This window comes from Leptidea sinapis, chromosome 25, assembly GCF_905404315.1.
Source record: "Leptidea sinapis chromosome 25, ilLepSina1.1, whole genome shotgun sequence".
Classification (NCBI taxonomy): Eukaryota; Metazoa; Arthropoda; class Insecta; order Lepidoptera; family Pieridae; genus Leptidea; species Leptidea sinapis.
Window position 1 is genome coordinate 8,682,791 of NC_066289.1, and position 18,965 is coordinate 8,701,755.

General features: G+C 34.5%; 2 protein-coding genes across 3 annotated transcripts in view; both read left to right on the forward strand.

The window, feature by feature from the left end:
• Nucleotides 1-15,824, forward strand: part of LOC126972003 (uncharacterized) — a 577,468-nt gene extending 561,644 nt beyond the window's left edge. The window contains exon 8 of the transcript XR_007731020.1: nt 15,695-15,824. The gene's annotated coding sequence lies outside the window, so the exon portion shown is untranslated. The remainder of the gene's footprint in view (nt 1-15,694) is intronic.
• LOC126972005 (receptor-type tyrosine-protein phosphatase kappa) overlaps nt 1-18,965 on the forward strand; it is a 231,125-nt gene that overhangs the window by 91,191 nt on the left and 120,969 nt on the right. The window lies entirely within an intron of this gene.

Sequence of the window (18,965 nt, forward strand, 5' to 3'; positions counted from 1 at the left end):
ACATTTTCGTTGCGTACGTAGAACTTTGATATGTGATATTGACAAATAATTTCCCGCCAATTGTATTATTTTTATTACAAAGAAGGTTGTAACGTTTCAATAAATATAACATTCGAAATTCAAATAGTTCCGATTAGCTAGAAGTGCAAACTTTTAGTATGGCCCGTGTAAATACTATTTAGGACCTTTTAGATAGGGTTAGAATCGCGTTCGATTATTCCATTTAATTCATGAATACATATAAACAAGAGTTTTATCTAGTAAACTGACACACTGAAAATAATATTTACAACAGTAAGATGATACGCGTGATTAGAAACAGAAATGGAAGTAAATGTATATTATTTTATTATTATTACATAACATAATATGCTATTGTGCCATAAAATAGTTCCAGTAGCTAAATTAAAAAGCTAAAGTTATAGGCAGTGTCTTTACAACATTATATTTCACATTTTTGACATGAAATAAATACGAAAATTGGATTAAGTCTGTTCAGAATTCACCGGCATAAATTTTATTAATTAAGTTTTCATCATGATTCATATTTTGATCAATATTATTACTTTTGTCATTGGCATTTCCATGAGCGATCTATGAATCTTTTCGAGCTCTTCTTTCAATCCATCTAGGGGATGAAATTCCGGTATTTTTAGACTGGTGGTGGTATAAATATGACAGACCTCGATCTCTTTAATGGATTTGGAAATTAAGATTGACATATTGATAATACGCAAAAACAGGATTGATGACATACAATTTAGATTCTAATTATAAATAGTTAGACGCCCCAAACATAATAAGTAGACTGCAGATTTACTTTGTTGGCTTTAGCCTGAGTGTCTCGTAGCGAAGTAGTATGTAGCGACGTAGTACATAGCGACATAGTACGTAGCGCCATAGCGCAAACAGCAGTTTTCATTATTTTTTAAATTATATTACAACCCGGGCGAAAATTTATAGGCCTTGTATATTATGCTTCTTAATATTGTATATCATATGTGTGATTGAGTGTGTGTGTTTTATAATTTATGTTCAAACGTCTCGTAAACATGTCGCGAGCTGTGTCATAATGGCTTTCGCTGAAAACCAGCCTGCTGCAGCAAATGCTGAGCGGTTCTCATTTTCACGGCACTCTTAATTTTTTTTTTTTTTTTTTTACTAAAATTACTAATTGAAATTTATTATAAGTTTCATTTTAATGAGCGTTTTTGCTGTGGTAATTTTATTTTGTAAATGTTTTTGTTACATTTTGTAAATGTTATGTTATAAATGCTTATGTGAAATGTGAAATACAAATATGTTTATGTAGTTTACAAATCTTAGACCTCAACCATTTATGTATGACTACATACTCGTCGCCTGAATCATTCGAAACGACGTAACATAATTACTAAAATCTCACAAACAGAAATAAGCTTAATAAGCTAAAAAAAAACAAATAGTAATTTGCAAACCTTTTAATTCCTAAAGTATCACTATTTTCTGTAGTTATTATGCGGCCTCGACGTAATAAAAACCGCAAGATTTAATACGGGGTGATTAAAAGCCGGGACTCAATCCGGGATTACAAAGAGATTGACTCGCGAACATAATTAACCGTCAAACCGTGTCAATTCTCCGTCGCCGCAGGGATTATGCAAATTTAATTTGAAACCAATTGGCTAGCAATATTAATAGCAGGAATAGTCATTACATAATGTCATATTACTGCACCAACAGATTAAGCCCTTCAACTACAATAAAGTATTTATTTCCCTCTAACCAACTTTGAATGGGCCTAATTCACGAGGTAGAAAAGTGTCCGATCAAAATCTATAAAGTACAAGATTCTACCCGCAGCGTTTTTATTATATGGATTCCAGAATAAGATCTACAGAGATATTATATTATAAGGCTAGATGTTACGTGTGACATCTTCCACTTTGACATTACAACAATAGGTACCCGTTGGGTAGTAGGAACACGATAGGTAGGGCCCGTAGCGTAGTAGGAACACGATAGGTAGGGTCCGTAGGATGGTAGGAACACGATAAGTAAGGGCCCGTAGGGTAGTAGGGACACAATAGTTAGGGCCTGTAGGGTAGTAGCAACACGATAGGTAGGGCCCGCAGGGTAGTAGGAACACGATAGTTAGGGACCGTATGGTAATAGGAAAACGATAGGTAGGGCTCATAGGTTACTAGTAACGGGATAGGTACTACCATACGAACCCCCGTATGGTAGTAGGAACACGATAGGTAGGGCCCATAGGGTAGTAGGAACACGATAGGTAGGGCCCGTAGGGTAGTAGGAACACGATAGTTAGGGCCCGTAGGTACACAATTAGGCTAGGTACATACACGCACTAGCTAGGTTACATGCACAAGGGGCCCATATCCAGATACGAGTACCTACAATTATGGATTCGTTTCAGGGGTAGGTGTTAGGGGTAGGTTCTTCCCACGTTTTTCTGTAAGCGCATCTCGTGACTGCACTCCCGCATATACACCTCGCATAGGGTAAAGTGTGGGTTATCAGGTTTTCCTAAGAATTCTCTATGTTTTAAACCAGCTTATAATTTATTTATAGAAATTCATTCGGCCGGTCGATGTGATTGAGACATACACATACATACAAACTGTAACATTTATAATAATAATATGTCAAAAATAAATCTTATTCGATACGGAAACGTCTTCAACTCGAAAAAATGATTCGTACTCTTACTTTAAATCCCATAAACCTGCAATACATCAAAAATTTAATCTCTTTAATTTAAATTATGGGTGACCCCAAATATATCAATTAAAAAATCTATTTATCAAATCTATGAAAGTCGAATGTATGTGAAACTCTACAAGCCGAATTTTTTGCCTTCCTGAGGAATAACGCTTTTGCAACACATTCCGCAGTCTATGTTAAAGTCAACGTTGCTGTTAACGTTCAATTTGACTTAAACCTTAACCATAAGGGCTAATATGATGCAATCCAAGCTGAGTGTTTCGGCTTGAAAGGCATCGTTGTAAGTTAATTTACTTGTCTAAAGAAACTTAACATCTTATGTCTGAAAGTAACGAAAACTATTACGATGTCGCTAAAATGGGTCGATAAAGAATCCTACGGTGCTCTGAATTACTAACAACCACTGAACATAACAAACTAAGCAGTCTCGTCATCTTTTTTCATAAAAAAACAATAAACTCTCACCCTACCCATCATTAAACAATAGTTGAATAAACAATTATAAAAATATAATTATAATCATGTCGTAAACACAACAAAAGCGACATTTAAAAGTATTTCTGCTTACAACTTTGCTAAGAATATCTATTCAGCTGTGAAACTAAAACCTCTTGGTTTTCTTCCGTGCTTTATCTTCAATCTCACATCGAATGAAAGTCATTGAAAGATTCCTACGATTTTTTCTTACACTATAGAGACATTCTCTAGCGCTCTTTGCGAGCTGTTTTTAATTTGAAAAATCATTCACTTACGTAAACCTCTTTGTTGCATAATAAGCTGCCGTTTGCCAATCGCGATAGATAGCTGACTTTAAGGGCGAGTACACATTAAGCGCGTTGGTATCATACAAACACCGCGCTTTGCATTTGCTCGACAGGGATTAGTGGCTATATTTCACCGCGGTGACGCAACCAGTCGCCGCTAACAAAAAATAATGTATACAGCTCTATAAGGAGTTACTCACCTGGTGTCCTTTTGGTTGCGCAAACAATTTTTGTGGCGCGACCAGCTCGAACGCCTCATCACTATGGTGTCTAGTTTAGTAGCTTATGGACACAAAGGTAGTGCAACCAGTTGCCGCTACGTAAAAAATGTATACAGCTCTATAGTTACTCACCTGGTATCCGTTTGGTTTTCACAACGATTTTGGTGGCGCGATCAGCTCAGACGCGTCATGACTCTGGTATCTGTTTGGTGACTAGTTTGGTAGCTTACGGACACCATGGTGTCCCGGTGTAATATAGCCTAAATAAGAATATGTATTTGTTAACAATTGCAAAACATTTCATTTCTTTCACAAAATTGATTAAATAAACGTAGCTTTATTTATTCCCTATCACATAATCTAATAAGAATCCCTTTAAAATCTTTTGTTTAAAATATAGGTGGTCTGGTAAGTAGTATGTAAGCTACTTTGACAAAGAAGGCTTACAAAAGTATAGCAGATTATAGTGAAGATAATAATGATAATAATGCATGGTTCTTGTATGGTTCAGCGCCACCTTAACTTGTGTAGAATTAAGTACGATAAGCAATTTTTTTATTCTATGATTTAAAAGATGGGCTGGAATTATCTTATGAGTTCTTCTCTCCATATCACAGCTCTTCTAGCAACTATACCAAGTTTTATTGCAATATGTTATGTTGTTATCAATCCCTATGATAAATAAGTATACTTCTATTATATTCATTCATATTACGTGTAGGTACGTGCTTAAGATCACACGATGGAAGTAGAAACTTTATAAAGACGAGGTTATTAATACGATATGTTATTATTTGTTAGCAATAATATTTTTATCACACCACCGCTGAAAGTTCGCTTTATTACCTTGTTTTCCTTACAGAAAGTGGCACTTTTCGGCCCTCTGAATTTGTGGAAAAAACATGGTAAAAAAGCAAACTTTCCGTTACAGACGAGGGAAAAGAGGCAAAATAGAGAAGGAAAGTCCCAGGCCGAAGGTTGTCGTAAGAGGCGATTTAGGGCATTTACCAGTGGCAGGCTGCTTTGCATGGAATGCCAGCTAGTTTATGGGAACCACAATCGCGTCTTTTTTCTCCGTGAAGCAGTATTGTGTTAACATTATTGTGTCATCAGTCTTAACATCTTATGTCTCAAGGTGATGAATGCAAATGTAGCGCTCAGATATTTTGGATTTTCAAGAATCTTGAGCAGCACTGCATTGTAATGGGCAGGGTGTATCAATCACCATCAGCTGAAAGTGCTGCCCGTCTTGTCCCTTATTGATAATGTGTAAAAATAAGCTCACGCCTCATCGCCTGAAATTGAATGGAAATCATGCGGTTGTAAATACTTACCTCGTACTGACTGATCGCGCTACCTTAGTCAACTCGATCAGACTATACGTGCCTGAGAACCGTCACACAAAAAGGCTGCAGATAAGAATATCAAAGCTCTTCCATAAAACATTTACTAAAAACTATAAATTTTTATAGCATACACACTATTTATATTTTATTAATAAGTTATCAAGATATGTGGAAACGTAAGCATTATTACTATTTTCAAATACAGTTTGTTCACAATATTGTTTATTTATCGCAAACAAAAGGCTAAAGATTGTTGATTATTTCTAATATTTAGGTCACATCATTTCGAATGACTTAAGAGATGACATAGAGCGGGGGCGTAGAGCGCTGTCAGTGAGGAGTAATATGTTCGCCCGCAGGTTTGCACGAAGCACAAATAATGTTAAAGTGTTATTATTCAAAGCATTCTGCCAGTCATTTTACTCGAGCGGCTTGTGGGTATCCTATTCACGCGGGGCTTATAGCGTTCTACGTGTCACATATAATAATGCGTTTAGGATGCTGTTGTAGTGCTTCTGGAAAGTTTGCTGATGCATCTGTGGATTGTTTCCATGCCATAATGCGTAAAAAAGCGGTCTCCATGTTGCAGCGTCTACGTGTAAGCAGTAACAGCGTCTTAAAGATGATTGCTGCCAGAGCTGACCTTTCCTTCCAGAAACACTGGATAAAGTTAGCTCTAGGTTTATAAATATATTTGACTGATAATACTAACATAGTTGATAAGAGATATTTTTACTAATACATTAACTAATATATATGGAGATCTCTCTGAATTAAATAAATAAATAAATTGTGGCCTTACACGTCGTGATAATCTTTCACTAGAATAATATTTGCAACCATTTATCTCTGCCAGACACAAATGTCACTAGAAAAACTCAAGTATTTATGTTGGAGATTTGTCTGTGCAGGAAATGTTGAATCCCTACTAAAACGATTTACTTTCAATAAACATTAGCTGCAGATTCATTCATTAGTACGTAACCTTAATCTACATCTCTATTAATATTATTAATGTGAATGTAAGTTTGTTTGTTACGCTTTCACGCCTAAACCACTCAATCGATTTTGATGAAATGTAATACAGAGATAGACAAGAGCTTGGGAAAGGACATAGGCTATCTTTTATTGCGAATAAAAAGCGGTTGAGATAGGGGTTGAAAATTTGTATGAAAGTTCGTCACTATAGAAGATAACACTATGAAAAAAAATATTGAAGTAGGCGTTATTTTGCGGAAATCTATAATTCTTATGGAGCTGTTGACTTGCCAAACTCTGGCACGAGACTGGTGAGTCAACATCTCCTGAGGATGCGTCGTGTAGAGGCGAATCATGTGTTGAAATATTTTAAGAAGAATATTCGCGGAATTAACACTTAAGAAAACTCAAAGCATTTGGATAACACCATGTAAAATTAGTATTTAGGCATAAGATAAAAAATAAATAAATATTTGTTCTAGCATTTTTAAAATGTAGACCTGCGTGGGGATGAAAAAGGGCCATGAAAGTTTTATCATTGGAAGCTTTTAAAAATGTATTTATGTGTATTTTTTTAACAAGATTATAACCGTCATCTGTAAAAGACTGCACGTGTCATAGAATCGACACTTTTTTCTTAGAGAGTCTCGCCAGCCTGGTAAGATTTTCGTGAACGGTATTGCAACAAACTTTAAACTTGCCCTATATATATATATACTAGCTGCCCCGACAGACGTTGTTCTGTAGATAGTAAAAAAAACAACTGTTTTATATTTCAAAACATCAAAAATTATTTCGTAAATATGCTCCCTGTTGTTAGAATGAAATTGTTTCACAGCGGAACTGTCAAACCGTGCGTCACTAAATTCTCTCATAGAAAATATGTCCATACAAAACAAATATTGAAAATAAAAATATTTATGGGTCCCAAATCGAAATAAAAACTACCCTATCTCTCAAGTTGGACCAAACTGCACTCCATGAAGTAATCACCATTAAAATCCGTTCATTAGTTTAGGAGTCCATTGAGGACAAACATTGTGACACGAGATTTATATATATTATTAAGATATATATACTCTTGCTTTAGACTATACAAAAATAACTACACATAAACAATGAGAATTTAACCACTACGTTGAGACATAAAGACAAGTAAAGTTGCCATAATCACAAGTCGAAGTAATCCCAAGTATGAAATTGGTAGATTGTTGTAATAATAATATAGTACATCAGCTGAACGTCCTGCTCGTCTCGTCCCTTATTGTCATTAAAAAAAAACACCCCACTTCGTAAGCAAATGTTGCTCTGTAAGAGAAGAATTTGCGCGAGAAAGCAGCAGTTTGTAGTGTATTATACGAGAATTTTATATATTAGATAGTTTAGTTTAAAAATAGTAGTACTTGAGTATGTTCATATAATTAAATGTTTTTTAAGCGCAAGACATTGCCAATAAACTGTTAAATATTGGCAAAATATAATTCATTATGAAAAAAGAAAACATAATAATAATTAATAAAAAAATTAAACAGATCGACACACGCAGAGGGGTCTTTATCGTATAATAAAAAAATATCGATATAGGACGTCTGGATTTGAAGAAGACCCCTCTTTTGCTTTCCAGATCACCCAATGTCCTGAGCTATTATAGTCTTGTATATAGTGGCGAAATTTACCTTTTCTATTCTTATATTATTGTAGCAGTTTATCATTAAAACAAAGAGAAAAGTACATTTTTTAAAATTGAAACCTAGCTAGATCGATTTCTCGCCCCCGAAAGTACCTGTATACTAAATTTCATTAAAATCGTTGGAGCCGTTTCCGAGATTCAGATTATATATATATACAAGAATTGCTCGTTTAAAGATATAAGATAGTGCTGTAATATCATACCTATTGTTAGATGCAAATAAGAATTACTGTAAAAAATTACAAAACGAATATTTGCTTCAGCGTTTTGTGGATGTAATGAAAAGGGTAAGCTTGATACATAATCCAGGTTATTCCCGAAACGTGGCTTCCAAAAGGTCTGACCGCGACCCATAGTCGTGTCAACAGCCCAAGCTGAATTTTAATAAACTATCATTTGCTTTTTAGAGCCTTTTTAGGGTTCCGTAGCCAAATGGCAAAAAACGGAACCCTTATAGATTCGTCATGGCTGCCTGTCTGTCCGTTTATGTCACAGCCCCTTTTTTCCAAAACTATAAGAACTATACTATTAAAATTTGGAAAGTAGATGTGTTCTGTAAACCGCAGTAAGATTTTCACACAAAAATAGAAAAAAAAAACAGTAAATTTTTAGAACAGAAACTGAAATATTTTGTTTCATAAAACCTTTTAAGAGATTGCCATGGATAGGTCTTCAAAAATTATATTTAGGTTTCAAATGTCATTTTTTCTAAACTGTTTGCGCGAGAGACACTTCCAAAGTGGTAAGATGTGCCCCCCCCCCCCCCCCCCTGTAACTTCTAAAGTAGGAGAATGATAAAACTATAATAATATATGATGTACATTACCATGAAAACTTCCACCAAAAATTGGATTGAACGAGATCAAGTAAGTAGTTTTTTAAAACGTCATATATCGTTACAACGAAGTACAAGAAGTTTTATATTATGTAACACTTGCTGCTACGGAACCCTTCATGGGCGAGTCCGACTCGCACTTGGCCGTTTTTTTTTTAATTTGACCTGAAAACTTTTATTTACAGACAGAACCTACTCAGATATATAGTATACTAAAGAGTTAATGCGAGTTCAACTTTAAAATAGGGTCTGCGGTGATAAAACTTATACTATGAATCATTTTTTAATACTATTCAATAACACACTGTGTACGTTTAATATTCTTGCTGATGTGTTATAATGATAAAAAACATGTTACACCCTTACTACCCTACTAAACACCCTAGATCTTTTGCTTAGATTCTATGCCATCAAAAATATATAAATATATAAAAAATATTTACCAGTGGGAGGCTCCTTTGCACAGGATGCCGGCTAGATTATGGGTACCACAACGGCGCCTATTTCTGCCGTGAAGCAGTAATGTGTAAATATTACTGTGTCTCAGTCTGAAGGGCACCGTAAATAGTAAAATTACTGGGCAAATGAGACTTAACATCTTATTATGTCTCAAGGTGACGAGCGCAATTGTAGTGACACTCAGAATTTTTGGGTTTTTCAAGAATCCTGAGCAGCACTGCATTGTAATGGGCAAGGCGTTCAATTACCATCAGCTGAACGTCCTGCTCGTGTTGTCCCTTATTTTCATTAAAAAAATATGTAAAATAACCAAGTCAAACAACTCAGTTCTTCCACCGTAAAAAGTTGTGAGATCCATGTAATATCAAGTCGGTCAATTACTTCAGTCCATACTTATGGGTCATTCTATCTTAAGTTATCACACAATTTGCTAACCTAAATCATTTTTATAAATTAGATTTTCTAAAATTAGATTAAAGATTTGTCTCCGCTGCGCTCCAACTAGATACTGCAGGCGTAGTCACAAAGTACGGCAACAAAATACTACCGCCAAGTGGGCGTACTCGAGCCAATGTGTGACGTTGACCTGCCACATGTTCTGTTAAACATTGCTAATAATTGAAACTAAAATACCAGGTTGCGTAGTAAAACCACCTTCGCACCTTCGCACGACACGCCACAAGTTAGGATATCATCCCCACCATCTGAATGTGTGGCGGTCCTCCACAGTGTTTCACACACAGGTTTTCAAGGAGCTTTCTTCCTCGTACTACAAAGCTGTGGAATGAGCTTCCTTGTGCGGTGTTTCCGGGACGATACGACATGGGTACCTTCAAAAAAAGCGCGTACACCTTTTTTAAAGGCCGGCAACGCTCTTGTGATTCCTCTGGTGTTGCAAGAGAATGTGGGCGAGGGTGATCACTTAAAACCAGGTGACCCGTACGCTCGTTTGTCCTGCTATTCCATAAAAAAAGTGTGTGTGTCAGCTCCGACGCACGACTGGAGTTTACAGCTCAAGAACGATCTTTGAACAGGTACTAAACAAAATCAAGTCCAATGTAGTCGGTTACAAACATACAGCAAAAGTTAATAAAGGCGTATTAATTTAAAAAAAATTATAGATATTAAAAAATAAAATAATAGGTTAGTTTAAAAATTGTCTATTTGGCGTGAAATGCGCTATATATACTCTCCATATTAAATTAAACATTTAATTATGTGCATAGCTCATATAAATTTGTATTAATTATACTAATAATTCAATATAAAATAAATACAAAGCACACATGTTTATATATACAATACATGTCATATTAATGTATGAATTGTAACATACTTAGTACCCACGTGCTTATCAGATTTTCCGGCACTAGTATTTACACCAGTTTCTTCCATAATTTATGGAATTTTCAATTAACTTTATGAAAGTATAATAATAAATCAATTTCAATAATATAATAAAAATTCAAAATACAAGAAAGTGAAAGGTGTGCGAGAAATGATGCGCACCAAAAACGTTATTATGACATTTTGAGGACAAACGAGCGTACACCCGTACGCTCACCTGTTACGCTTACCTGTTGTTAAGTGATCACCGCCGCCCACAATCTCTTGCAACACCAGAGGAATTACAGGAGCGTTGCCGGCCTTTAATTTCTCTTTCGATTCTCAAGTAGTAAACTCCAATAAAGGTCCTAGGATTGAGCCTTGATTCACTCCAGAGTGGGTTCGATTCATAAATTCCATGTCTATTAAACTGCTGCCGATCACGGAGATAGTCAGACAAGAGATTACGAAGCTTTGGACAGAAGCCTATAGCACAAAGTATAGCAAGCAGGATGTCATTATTAACCCTGTCGAATGCCTTACGAAAATCAAAGTAAATCACATCTATTTGTAATCGTATATCTAATTGTGTTGATATAAATTCTGTTAATGTTAACAAATTTGAATTTACTGACCCTCTGCATCTAAAACCATGCTGAGCATTATTAAGAAGTTTAACTACCTGTAAATAAATTTGTCTGTGGAGAACATTTTCAAATATTTTAGCTGGTGAAGATAGAATTGCTATGGGTCGATAACTTTCAACATCGGATTTATCAGAACTCTTCGGTATAGGCGTTACACTCGTTGTTTTCCATTGGAGGGGACAGCAACTTGTTTGCAAATATAAATTAAATATATGAAATAAAGGCAATGCATGTCTTTAAATCCTTGAAGAGAAAAGATGGTTATCTGTCATGTCCTACTGAACTGGAAGATTTTAATTTATTAATACCATATAGAATATCCTGAGATGTGAATTTAAGTATATTTACATAGTTGCTATTATGAGAAGTGTCATTATTATTGGCTTGTGCCGTATTTAGTTGGGGAATATCCGTAGAATACATACTTGCAAAGAACCTGGAAAATGCATCAGCAGCTGCAGCTCCCGTAAAACTGTCATCCTGTAACTTTACCGTTGGGTCAAAACCTCATTTGGAACGAAGACTTGCTATGTGCTTCTAGAATACAAGCGGATTAGATTTGATTTTATTTTCTACGCGTATTAGATATGCTTTGTAAGCCTCAGCAGCTCGACGTTTTAATGAACTTCTTATATCCGAAAAGGCCCGGAAGTCATCTAGCCGCTGGGTTTTCCTCCAATTTCTATGTAATTTAAGTTTAAGTTTAGTGTCTTTTATAATATCAACCAATATCAATATAATAAAAAGTTATGTTGTCGTATTACTCGAAAGATTCAGCGTTCGATTTGGAAATACGAAATAGTTTATGAAAGTGACACTAGATGACGTTTAATCTAGTGTTATTTGCTTTTAATTTGAACTAAGATGGGGTGTCTGTGGTTCAACGCCATCTAATAGGAAACTAGGAAATTAGGAAACTAACTTTCATTAGCCACAACACTTCATAATGCAAAATAAAATAATTTTCAAAAGTAACGATAGGTGGCCGACAGGAAAATATAATGCTAATTGTTACCTTATTTGTAAGCTGACAAAGTCTGTTTTTATTTAAATGAGAAAAACGTTACTACCAAATTTTGATGAGCGGATTTTACTGTCCATATTTTTCTCATACCGGGCGCCTTATGAAAATCGATTCTAAAGGAGTCAACTCCAAAAAAAAACATTGTAAAAATAATACTACAAGAAATAAGAAAGATACTGGCATCACATATCAGCAGTAAGAGTTTTGTATTTTATTAATTTCAATGTAAAATAACACGAAGCGTATGTTACAAAATTTGAAAAATGCCGTTGAGTGTCAAGGTGCCACGCACACAAGCATCTAATAGTTGCCCTATTAAAAAAGCTATTATTCTTAGGTACTGAGGTATCTAGTTGGAGCGAAGAACAATCCTTAATCTTAGATAAATCCATAAACTTATTGTCAAGAAATAATCGATTTCAAGATTCAAATCAAATTGCAAATCAATGCCAAAACTTCGCTTGTTCTAATGCCGAAATGGAAATGAATTTAACCGAATCTCTATTTAAAGGGAAATGAAAGGTCGATTGTGGTTTTGATTGCGTCTATGTTTATTGGCAAATGGCTAACCGAAGTCTATCTTGTGGCTTATAATGAAACCAGGCTATTCGAACACGTAAAATTTAATATCTATTTTGAATTATTTACTGGATTAACTAATTATACGTGAAATCTTTCGATAGGTATTTTCTATATAATCATAGGGTAATTATTATTCCTGCTATCAAGATACATTTTTTATACTTTAAGCAGAGATTTTGTCAAGGAAAAACGATGATAAAGCAAAACAGAATATGTAAGCGTGTGTATGTGGGCAAGTCGATCGTGGAAGTCCTCGTAGATCATTCGTCGATCAAATTGGGGACGTTTTGAGAAGGTCCTAAGCATCCGCAACCGACGAGCATGAAAAAAGTAATGAATATAGAGGAAGCGCATGAGGTTTGTAAGCATAGAAGCAAGTGGCATTCTATTGTCTCTGTCTACCCCGACGGGAACAAGGCGTGAGTATGTGTGTGAGAATAGGTAAGCAAATCTATGGGCACTTTAACCGATTTTGACAAATGGTAAACAGACAGCTACGCTTGGCATAAGCTGCTTAGTACACCATAATAGTAAAGGCAGAGTGATCCCGCGTTATAGGGATATTCGCGTTTTTACGACCTCTTAATTCGTTGTAATAATAATAATAATTAATCACAATTCATAACAAGTATTTCCAATAGTTTGCCTAGTCTTACTAGACTTTACAAATCATTATAAATTTCACAGTCCAGAATTAATATGTATGTGGGAAATCTCCGCGTTATATGGACTGATGCACGTGTTATATACAAGATTGAAAAAGCGTTATACGCTGCGGTGATCACAATACAAAAGGGGGATTACTGTATATTATTACCCCCTTATTCATAATGGTCCGCTAACTTTAAACAGCCGCTAAGGAGTGTTTTTTCTCATTCTGACTTAGGTCAATAGAAGAAGACAGAGTGCGAATTAGCAATGCTTTAAGTTATCAGACTATTATGAATAAGGGGGTTAGTCTATGGTTCTTACAAATACACGTAGGTCTTCACACATACGCAATATCAATATCAAATCCGATTTACGGCCGTTCCCAATATTCAGTCTGTCTCTTACTTAAGATAAAAATCGCAACTATCGTTGACTTTCCTGTCCCAATAAACTTATCGACGGTAACTCACCTTATCCGTACACGCTGTCTGTCAATGGGACGACGTATAGCTTACCAGCGATAGAAGTTTGTATGGAAATTGCAATTCACGCGTCCCAATATAAGGCGATAACAATGACTTATCTGGTATATGGGGACAGATTCAAATTATTGACTGCTAATTACTGACAGTAGAAGGTAGTAATTTATCTCTATACTTCTCCGCATTGATCTTAAATCTCGGTCTGTCTTGATCAACAATCAGGTTACCTAGTTATAAAGCTAAATTAGAGAAATTTATTTTTGAGCACCAAAAAAATAGAGGAACTGTTAACTATAACTGTAAACCAGTGCAATCTAGTTTGCTTGTTCAAATTTTGTATGTATAAAATCTTGAACTATAGTTATATGAGGTAAGGTTAACGAAGGAAGTACTTACCTGCTTCCTAAGATATAACGTATAAGATGTGAAATTAGAAAGGCGTGCGCTTATGGCATTCGTGTGTGGCGTCACTTAGTGGTCCCACTGGAAGATCAGCGCTGGTTGCAACGGTAATCAGCATTATGCTGAAGTGTGACCAATTTGTGACAAACACTCCAATTTGTAATTTGTTTTGTAAATATGTTTTTTCTATTAAATAGTAGATCTTCTAGATATAGTTAATAACCTGCTCAAACTCAATAATTGCATATTAGGAAGTTGACTTAAGATGTTCATTCATCATTCACATTCTCTTACAAAGTCTTAAATCTAAAAAAAATTTATTTTTTTATTTGTACCTTACAGTTCTATATAAATCTAATCACTGAATTTTTATCTGCCTATGAACCGGCTTTGCAACAGAATCATACCCTGCTTTCAATTGGCAGACAATCAACCATCGGCCAAACTATGTGTCAATAACCACACCTTAGGTGATAATCTTCTTATAGTAATCATCACAGACAAATGAGTTTAATACAAAATTTGTACATATAATTTTATTGTTAACAAGTGCTCAAACGAGGAAGTGGCTATGTCTGTTGGTCTCGGAGATTCAAACAAAACATACTCAAGACGTCAGCATAACTATAAACTATGAACCTGCAACAAAAAAGAATAATTGTAAAGAAACAAAAATAATTGCAAATTAATGAGTAAGTACAGACAACATTGTCATTTGTATCAATGGACTTGAACATAGCGAGGGTGACCATAAACACATTATACATGTACAACTTATATACTAGAATACTTGACATTAGTAACTGCAGTCTTGGTAGGGTTTGTTAGTAACTAAATATATTGATTTATGAGTGGTTGGTTATGAGTTGCTTTATTAAATTTAAACAATCTGTTATTTTTAAAGTGATATTTCTCACTTTTGTTATCAAATATACAAATTAAATATGTTACCAAGATTTTGGTTACAAATTTGATTTAAGTTAAATTTTGTTAAGCAGAATACTGTACCTTACGATTTGTATTCTTAGCAACTAAACATCAATTATTTTCGCACATTTATCGCCACTTTCATTCACTACAAAAGTATAGAATGTCGAATATCGATACTCCGACCTCTACATAAACAAAATTCTTACAATTTCCACAAGATTACTGTTTGTTTTATTTCTGGCAAGTTCCGTGTTTACCAGATATATTAACGTTTGACTTGTATATTTACGAGCGAAGTTCAAGGCATCTTTCAGACAGTAACACAAATGAGTCAGTGGTTAACCGATTCAGGCGTAGGTTGTGACATTATGATAAATATTAAGATTCAAACTGAATTTGCTTACATTTCGTATTAGACATTTACTTAATGAAATCTTTTAAGTTTTGAAGCCTTTTTCTAATCTTTAGTATTGTTGTTTCGCCTTTTCTATATTTTAAGTGTTCCGTAACATCTTTCATATTTAACATAATACTTTTTAGAACAACATTTTTTTTTAATTTTAAATTTTTGGAATCAGAAGGCCTACCATCACCTTTTAATTAGCGATGCGATTCCGATGCAGTTCAGTTTAGGTACCTAAACTGAATCGCTAAAATTCGTACCATGAAGTGCCTTTTACTGAATGGCGTTTGGATCACTTATGAAGAATGAACGAAATAAATTTGTCTGTGGTCCGCGGTGTGAGAAAGAGATGACGCTCTACAGTCATTTCACAAGTTTGTCTCTCTTACTCGAAACATATGCGTTGCGTTTCGAAACCTAAAATGATATGACTTTAACGATTTTTTGCGTAGAAAATACTAAAAATACATTTAAAAGTTTGTACTTATTAAATAATAGTAATATAAATATATAGAGTTCTTTGAATTACAAATTAAATGTTTGCTTAGGTGTTTTCGTAAAATCTCATCTTTCATCAATGATATTTTCCTATTCTGTATATTTTATTAACAACACGATCCACTTTCCTCTAAGGAAGTAGTAAGTAACTTTTTATGAATCGCTCACTTTGACATATAAGCTATCCAGTTTAGGTTGAAATATTAACTTATGAAATATTATATTATGAATGAATGAACTAAATCAGTTTGCGATTCAATTTCTTGATTTGACGTCTACCTAAAATGGATAGCTCTAATGATGGCGTGGTACGAAATAGCAACGCAGTTCATTTTAGGTTGTCAATTGAATTGCAATAAGAATTGATGGTAGGCCCGCAGTTCTGATTATATAGTATAACGACAATAGTTGTACTACCCGGTTATATAATCTCTAGACCTGACGTCGATGACGTCATATCGTCGAGTTGTTACGGTGTGCAAAATAAGCATGACTAGGATTTTATTATTAATAAATAAACAACGATTCTTTTTCAGTATTATAGATTGATAAATTAAAGGCGCCTTTTATTGATTTTTCATCATTATAATAATAATAATCAGTATCATAACCCTTTACATCAATCTATAGCAAATTAGGTACAAAAGTATTTATTATTCTGCCAGAAAGTACAGAACTATTAAAAACAAAAGTAAAAACGTAACAATACTTCTAATAAACAAAAACTTCAAAAACAAACCAACAAACCAAGCACAAAAATATCGTGACATGACGTAACGGTAATAAAACTGCAAACCGTACTGACATAACAGAAGCGCCGAGGGGGTGAAAAGTGTGAAAGAGTAACGAGAGGGGCTTCACGTTCTAACCAGTCTAGAAATAATTTGGCGATGTATAGTGTAGTGATGTATAGTTCATAGATTTATGAGATACAGTCCGTTGACAGACAAGAGGACGGACGCACTTACGAACAGACAATTGCTTGCAATAGGTTCGTACGTTTTATCTTGATTAGTACATATTTTCTTAAACCCTTATATAGCTAAATAAGCTAAGATAAATAAACTGCTAAAATAAGATACAGTTCACTATCAAAAAAGTTCCATTTGAATGGCTGAAGCACTTGGACTACACTGAAACTGAAAACTTACTATAAGGCTTATTATAAGGCAAAAATTTCCTAAAACACATACACCAAGTCACAACACACACACACAAACACACACACCTACACATAAGCATCACCCACACTAACACCAATTCTCTGTTTTAAAACACACTTTGATAGGGCGTATTTTGTCTGGCTTGTATTTTCCAACACGGAAAATGTTTTCTCTCAGTAACTTTGTTTATCTGAATAAGTTTTCTTTATTTAATTAAGTTTTATTATAATATACATCATTACCATGTGTTTTAGGTGCTCGGTGACTTGTAGCACAGGTATTCGTTACCTATTTCAAGCACCGGTCTTTCACAATTAAAACAATGTTTAAATATAGATTTTAATAAACTATGTATACTAAGATTTTATTGTGAGAGAAAATAAATAAATTTTGAATTTTTTGAATAGCAATCGTAAGGAACTATATTATTTTCAATAAACGCTTTTAATAGCACATAATTAAAGTAATGTGGTAATCGCCCGAGCAAAGACACCAGATGCTCATGATGTTCATAACCTGAGTCATAAACCTGCTGCGATCAAATCTGGCTCTCATGAGGACGCAGTAAAGGAATTTATGTGCGAGGAGAATGCTTGCAAAATACATAATATTCAAAATATGTATAGTGAAACTCGTCTTGTTCAACTACATTCGTTTTTATTCCTACAAAACGAATTTACGATAAATAAATTAGTATTGTCAAATAATTTTCGCCTGGATACTACCACTAAAATATGATTATACTGAGTTACACATGCGCTAAAACACACACACACACACGTATTATCATGTTTCATAGTTCTCTAAGCATGTTATTTTAAGGCTATTTAAAGAGCGGAGCCTCCTGCCACTAGTATTATTTATATGCTTAAAAGGAGGTTTGTAAGTAGTGATGTGTAAACATTACTGTGTTTCGGTCTGAAGGGCACCGTAGCTAATGAAATTACTGGCCAAGTGACGAATTTTTGGGTTTTTCAAGAATCCTGAGCCGCACTGCATTGTAATGGGCAGGGCGTATCAATAATCATCAGCTGAACGTGCTGCTCGTCTCGTCCCTGATTTTTTATAAAAAAAAATTGTTAAGGAGAATTTGTTAAAACCAATAAAGAATTTTTATTATTTTAATATTAACTCAATAAAGAAACTGTTAATGAAGTAAGCGAAGACAGATTTTTAAAGTTGAAATGAGCCTAAGTTGTTTGTTTAAGCACACGGTCTCACTGACAATATCTAACTTAACAAATAGATATAGATGATATCAAAGCTCACCTAAGATAAGCGTCAGATATAGATTTCCACCTATGTATTGACAAGTCCCATCACGATATCTCTGGAACCATAAGGCTAAAACTAAATAATCATTTATTTCTCCACTATCCTGGTTCAAATTAAAAATATATTATACTAGCTGACCCGGCAAACGTTGTTTTGCCAAATAAATTATTTTTAGAGTTAGACCGTTTCTTGGACATTGCAACATTACTTTATTTATCTAAAATAAAAGAATTTTTACGTAGCCAAGTTACTCTTTATTACATACGCCAATAAAAGTCCCGTCAAAAAAGGTCCAGCCATTTCAAAAATTAGCCGGAACAAACAAACAAACAGGTAGACAAAAATTGTAAAAAATGTTATCTTGGTATATGTACCGTATATATATTCATATACATGTAGTAAAAAACGGTTTTTTCAATATTACAAACAGACACTCCAATTTTATTTATATGTATAGAAGATGTACAGATGAGTAGATCACTGACCTGTATAAATACCACTGGACAAGCTATTTCATACGTTTGACAGAATTTTATTGTGCCTATTTGAAACGCCATTCGCGAGC